At 40.8% G+C, this 6,433-nt stretch overlaps 1 pseudogene; it reads right to left on the reverse strand.

Moving 5' to 3' along the window:
• Nucleotides 1-4,898: 4,898 nt before the first annotated feature.
• LOC132495349 (polycomb group RING finger protein 5-like) lies at nt 4,899-5,687 on the reverse strand (annotated as a pseudogene).
• Nucleotides 5,688-6,433: the final 746 nt, after the last annotated feature.

A 6,433-nucleotide genomic window follows, 5' to 3' on the forward strand; every position in this document is an offset into this window, starting at 1 on the left:
TACAGGACTCCAGGGGCCAAGCAACCTGGTGGGAGCAGTAACCATGGTAAGGCAGACTGGCAGGATCTAGGACCATGGAAGGGACAAGTTGCTGCTGGAAATACGATCCAAATCAGAGAGAGGGAAAAGGAGGGAGAGAAGAAAAGAAGGAGGAGAGAGAGAGAGAGAGAGAGAGAGAGAGAGAGAGAGAGATAGAGAGAGAGAGAAATTTTTTTCCTTTTTCCCACCAGTGCCTCCCATTGGCCAAACCTAACAAGAACCTTGGTCAAGGGAGCCTGGGAAGTACTACTGCATGGATCAGCCTCCATGCAGGGTAGAGGAAGGGTGCTGAATGGATCTTAGAGACAGGCAAATAAATCAGCAAAGAGAGTGTGGGAACATGAGAGAAGGCTAAAATTATGGACTAGTGAAAAGTCTGAATTATAAAGTACTTGAAAAGAAATGCTAATTTATTACTTCAGAATGCATATTATATTAGACATTTTGTTTAGGGGGTCTGAGATTGTCCTAAAAAGGCCAATATCTTGGGTTTGAAGTCCAGAGATCCTGGGTGCTGCTTTCTAAAGTATAGAATCTGTGGCGTCAAAGACAGCATCATTTAAGTTAGAGCAACTCTTTTTTAGTATCAGAATGAGATTCACCAGGATAAAAAATTTGGAGAATAGAGTGAATCTCTTTCCTGAATAACTAATTATACTTCTAAATTATTGCAAATAAATATACACAATATCTGATTCAATTTGAAGAACTGATCAGAAAAGTGATTGCAGTTGAGCTACAAGAAAAATTAGTGGAATGTTGATGCCAGCTCTATGCTAGAATCCCAGAATATCATCTTTGAATCTAGAGCAGTGTCTCTGGACAGCCTCTATGGTTACTATCTTTTCACTGCCTCTCCTTGGACTATTCTAGAGGTAGATGTCTTCTTGAGGCAACTCGTGACATTTCCAGACTGTTCTGTGTCAAAGAAAATCATCTGAACAGAAATTAAACTGGTGAAGGCAAATTTTATTCAGGAACTATTGTGATAGGGAAAGACAGACCTCAGTATAGAATTGTGCTCTATTCCAAATATAAGAAGGAATAGAGCACACCCACAAAGGAAGTGGGTGTCATAGACAAGGAGAAGAGTGGGGGTCAGTGGATAAAAGTTACCAACAGGGAACATCAAGGATAAGGGGGATTCTGGCTAAACTGACTTGATAGGATTCTTGCTGCAGGCAAGGCAGGGTGATAAGATATCGAGGGCAAAGGGGAGTAGAATATGCCACTCCAAAATATGTCATTTTTGGCATATTGATCGTTTTGAATTAAAGTTACTTGAGAAACAGTTGGTGCAAGAAACACACTCTGACCCTTCTTTGTCCCCCTGAAGAAAGGAAATAAATCTCGCATGTGAAAGGTGCCCTTCCTGTACCAGGAGGGTAAAGGCATCCTCATCACCAGAGAGAGGGAATTAAGGGTGGAGAAGACTATAAAAGCAAACTGTTACTTCTTCACTAATTGACTACCCCAAGCCCATACTTTGTTTTTTCAATTCTTCACAGATTTACTGTTTCTTTGTCTAAAAGGTATAAAAAAGTTGTCTGCTTTGGTCCCATCTTAGTGTCTCATATTTTTATGGGGCTCTTGTATGTGCAAAATTAGAATTGTCTTTCTCCTGTTAATCTGTCTTATGTCAATTTTATTATTAGACCAGCCAACAAACCTAGAAGGGAAGAAGGGAAAAGTTTTCCACCCCTACAGGGGTGATGGGTGAGGAATTTGATCAGCTATCAAGGGTGGGGAATTTTCACTAAACAGACCCAGCACTATTTTTGCTAACACTGGACTAAATGGGCCAAGGACAGAGCCCAAGTTTGGATCTAGACAAAAAGAAAACGCAGAGAAGCCAGACCAAAGTTCAGTCAAGGAGAGAATCCTGTCATCTGCTAGCAAAATTTTCGCTGTGTAGAACTATCTAGGGTCATATACAGTAAGATTGGTCTTTTTGCTCCATGATGTTCCTTCATATGTTGAAAGATAGAAGTCATGTGCTCCTCACCTTGACTTTTTTCAGGCTAAACATCTCCCAATTCCTCACAAATTCCTTCTGTTAGCATTCCATTGACCATTCTGCTTGGTTTTTTTCCCCTTACATCCTTATTAGTGTCTTATACTTGATACAAACCTAAAGCTTACTTAATCTGAGGCTTTATCACATTCCAATGATTTAGAGGCTCAATCCGTGATCTCTCAGGGTAATTTGTAACTCTAGTATCTCAACCAGCCTGGTTGTATATTTGTTAGTCTCTTGTATTACATTATGTGTTTGTGAAAAGCAGGGATTGTGTCTTGATCGTTTGTTTTATCTTACCTCCCACAATGCTTAGGATAATGTGTGTATATAGTATAGCAGTATGTAGCATACAGAAGGAACACAAAAAGTAATCTACTGAAGGTCATGATCCCATGCTCTACCCACAACTCTTGGGCCCTTCAACAGCTCTGTGTCTTTTCCTCATGCTGTTCCCCGTTGCCTTGAACGGTCTTTTCCTTTTATCTTTATAGACAACTCCTTCTCTTTCAAGATTTAGCTTAAATATCACTTATCTTCCCTAGCTATCTTTGGCTCTCCCTATCCCAGAAGTCTGACCCTCTAAAAGCAGAATACATTTCTCCCTTATTTGTATTCCTATGATATATAATTCATTCTTTGTTATGTAGAAAGAACCTTTGGTGTGAGAGTCAGGCAGATTTATGTTTGAAACTCAATTATCACTTGTGGTCTTGCATATTTCATCTTTTTTAGTGCTCAGTGTTTTGTTAAAATATGAAATTTAGGATGATAATTATTTACTTCACTGATTTCTTGGAGGGTTAAATAAAATAGTAAGTGTTCAGAACTTTGCCTAAATCCTAGCACATACTGGGTGCTCAATTTTTATCTATCATAATGGCATTTATATTCTTGTATTTTAGTTTCGTGGGCATCTATATACCTGCTATATTTTAATTGAATCTTACTTTTGTATCCCCAGAACAAAGGACTGAAAAGGTCTATTGAATTAAATTATTTTCTTTTTATTACACAAGTACTTTTGTGACGCTGAACACTTTATATCTGCACTATCCAATATGGTAGCCACTAGTCACATGTGGTTATATTTAAATTAGTTAAAATTAAATAGAATTAAAATTCAGTTCCTTATTTAAACAATGTCCACAGGTGGCTGGCAGTTACTGTATTGGACAGTGCAGATTTAAGAACATTTTCATCTTTGCAGAAAGTTCTTTTGGACTGTGCTGCTCTAGATTGCAGTAGTACTGCTTCTACCTCAGCATAATATTTCCAGCTTGGTCACCTATCTCCTCCATCATTCTGGATCCTATATTTGTAGCAATCCAACTATGGTTTAATTTCACTTTTGAGCAGCCAAACCATACAACTAATTTATGTAGAATTTACAATAAATTAAATTACCAAGTGCTTTAACTTTTTTCTTTTCTTTTTTTTTTTTTTTTTTTTTTTTTTTGCGGTATGTGGGCTTCCCGCTGTTGTGGCCTCTCCCGTTGCGGAGCACAGGCTCCGGATGCGCAGGCTCAACAGCCATGGCTCACGGGCCCACCCACTCCGCGGCATGTGGGATCTTCCCGGACCGGGGCATGAACCCGCGTCCCCTGCATTGGCAGGCGGACTCCCAACCGCTGCGCCACCAGGGAAGCCCTAACTTTTTTCTTTATAGTGCTTTCATAATATTTTGAAAGTATTGACTATACCAAGTGTTGGCAACTTTTTCTGTAAAGGGCCAGATACTAAATACTTTAGGCTTTGCGGGCCATACCGTCTCTGTTGCAACTACTCAACCCTGCTATTGTAGCATGAAATCAGCCATAGACACTACATGATAGTATGGATGTGGCTGTTTTATTTATAAACTAGGTTGTGGGCCACAGGTAGTTTCCAAGGCCAGGTCTGTTTTCACAGACTTCACTGCTTCCTGTAGTGACATAGCCAGTCCTCTCTACCCTTCCCCCCTTTTTCTTTTGGATCAAAATAAGTCTACCTCTAAACACTTTTTAAATTTTTTTTGCCAGATTGGAGAGAATCCAATCTCAGTTGGTACTAGGGGCTCACCTTCTCAAAGATTTCATCAGAATTCTGAAGGTTTACAGAGACCCCAGAAAATAGAGATATTAAGAGGCGCTAACGTAGTATGCTTACTGTGTACCAAGCATTGTTTAAATCCATTACACCAATTAGCTCTTTTAAATCTCACAACAACCTGCTTTATTGATGAGGCAAAGAAGGTAAACCCAATCTAGACAACCGCACAGTATTAGTCTCTACACAAGCTTGCTTCCAGGCAGTGCTTGTGTCCTCGCTTTGACCTCCAAACTCTTTTTTTTTTTTTTTTTTAAACAGGACAGTGGCTCAAGAACCACTTTTCTAAATATATTTCCCATACAAAATAATTTCAAGATATAATAATTATTAGCTCCTTGTACAGTACTCCATTTAAACAAGAATTAATCAAATAGTATGTGAAAACAGCAACACCACGAAGGTTGAGCCATATTACTAGTGTAATCAAACATTAGAACAGTCTTGGAACAGGCAAGCAAAGTATTCAGAAGGCTGAATCGTGGCTGCACGCCTAACTGATTTCAACCATGACTTGTACACTGTGAGACAGCACAGATACCTTATGCAGATGGTTCAGTAGCAGAATGGCACTTGGTTTGCTCTTAATAGAAACACCATAAATGCAACTAACAATCTAGAGACAGACAACGGCCTTATTCGTATGCTGAAAATCTGGTTGTATCCCTCCAGTCCACACACCATTCACTGTGCAGTCTGTCGATGAGTAAACACATAGTGCAGGATTCATTCAGTGGGATCTAGGCCTCGTGGTCTAACCAAAATCAGTTGTTGGTCGATACTGCAATACCATGGGGTATGGGGGTATGACTGATACAAAGGGCCATCCTGAGGGCAGACTTGTGAAGCTGAGCAGTCAGACACCGAAAGTTTTTGCCTCTTAGTCTCCATCTTGTCATGTAGATGAACTCCATAGTATGGTCCTTCCCCATAATTTCACCATTGCACAGCACATCCAGCTCATAAGAACTTGGAAGTTTTAGTTTTAAACTTAGAAATTCTTTAATAGTTCCCACAGTTATACGTGTAGAACACCAAATGAATTTCTTCATTAAACCCTTTACTACATTGTCCCCTGATTGTCCATTATTTCATAAACAATCTAGACATATAGCAATCTGTGGGTCGCTTCTGTGATAGTCTTTATCATCTTGATTTTCATCACCTTCATGTACTTTAGGCTTGGCAACTTTTGAAGTATCATCTTGTCCATTTTCTTGAGGCTTGTTTTTCTTCCAAAATTCAGACTCCCACTCAAGTTCTTATTCTTGTAGTCCAGGGACAAACTTAAATATAATTTCCTCTAATGTGTTATCCAGCTTCAACATTTCTAATGGGTTTGTCTCATAAACCTGGTTGCCACACCTTGGACAATCATTGCTGTCTTCAAAGTGCTGGACAACACAAGTCTTACAGAAGGTATGGAGGCATTCCATCACTGTAGTTGGCTTGATCAGATACAGATATAGCAGGTAAAGATTGAAATGTAAGGATTGATGTAAGGATTGAAATCTTTCACCAGGTGTTTCCTCTGGGTAGCCATTCGTGGTTAGCTAGGACTGGCTCTAGTAGTTCAGGCAAACCAGGGGTATTAAGTGGATGAAAGTATGATCCCAGGAGCTGGTGTGGAGTTCCCAATTGGATGTCTTGAGACATGAGAACTAAAATCCAGACTTCTCATGAGATCGCTGGTCATCACTCCTTTTGGTGATTCTGCTTTCCCATATAGTTCTGGAGGCAGGAAGTCTGAAATCAGGAAGGCACCATGGTTGGGTGCTGGCGAGAGCCTTCTTCTGGTTTGCAGGTGGCTGACCATGGTTGTATCCTCACACGTGTGAAGAGCAGAGTAGAGGAAGCAAGCTGTCTCGTGATTCTTTGGCTGCACTGCAAGACGCGGGATCTTGATTCCTTGACCAGGGACCACTGGACCACCTCCAAACTCTTTCTTTTTCTTTCTTTCTTTTTTTTTTTTTTTGCGGTAGGCAGGCCTCTCACTGTTGTGGCCTCTCCCGTTGCGGAGCACAGGCTCCGGACGTGCAGGCTCAGTGGCCATGGCTCACGGGCCTAGCTGCTCCGCAGCATGTGGGATCTTCCCGCACCGGGGCATGAGCCCGTGTCCCCTGCATCGGCAGGCGGACTCTCAACCACTGCGCCACCAGGGAAGCCGCAAACTCTTTTTTAATCTGAATACTCTTACTCCCTCCTCTTGTTGCTCCCTGAGGCCTTCACTCATACACATCCCCCAAACTCAGGAGATTAGCATAAATTCTTCAAATCTCTGTAAAAGAT

The sequence above is a fragment of the Mesoplodon densirostris genome, chromosome 8 (genome assembly GCF_025265405.1).
Source record: "Mesoplodon densirostris isolate mMesDen1 chromosome 8, mMesDen1 primary haplotype, whole genome shotgun sequence".
Taxonomy (NCBI): domain Eukaryota; kingdom Metazoa; phylum Chordata; class Mammalia; order Artiodactyla; family Ziphiidae; genus Mesoplodon; species Mesoplodon densirostris.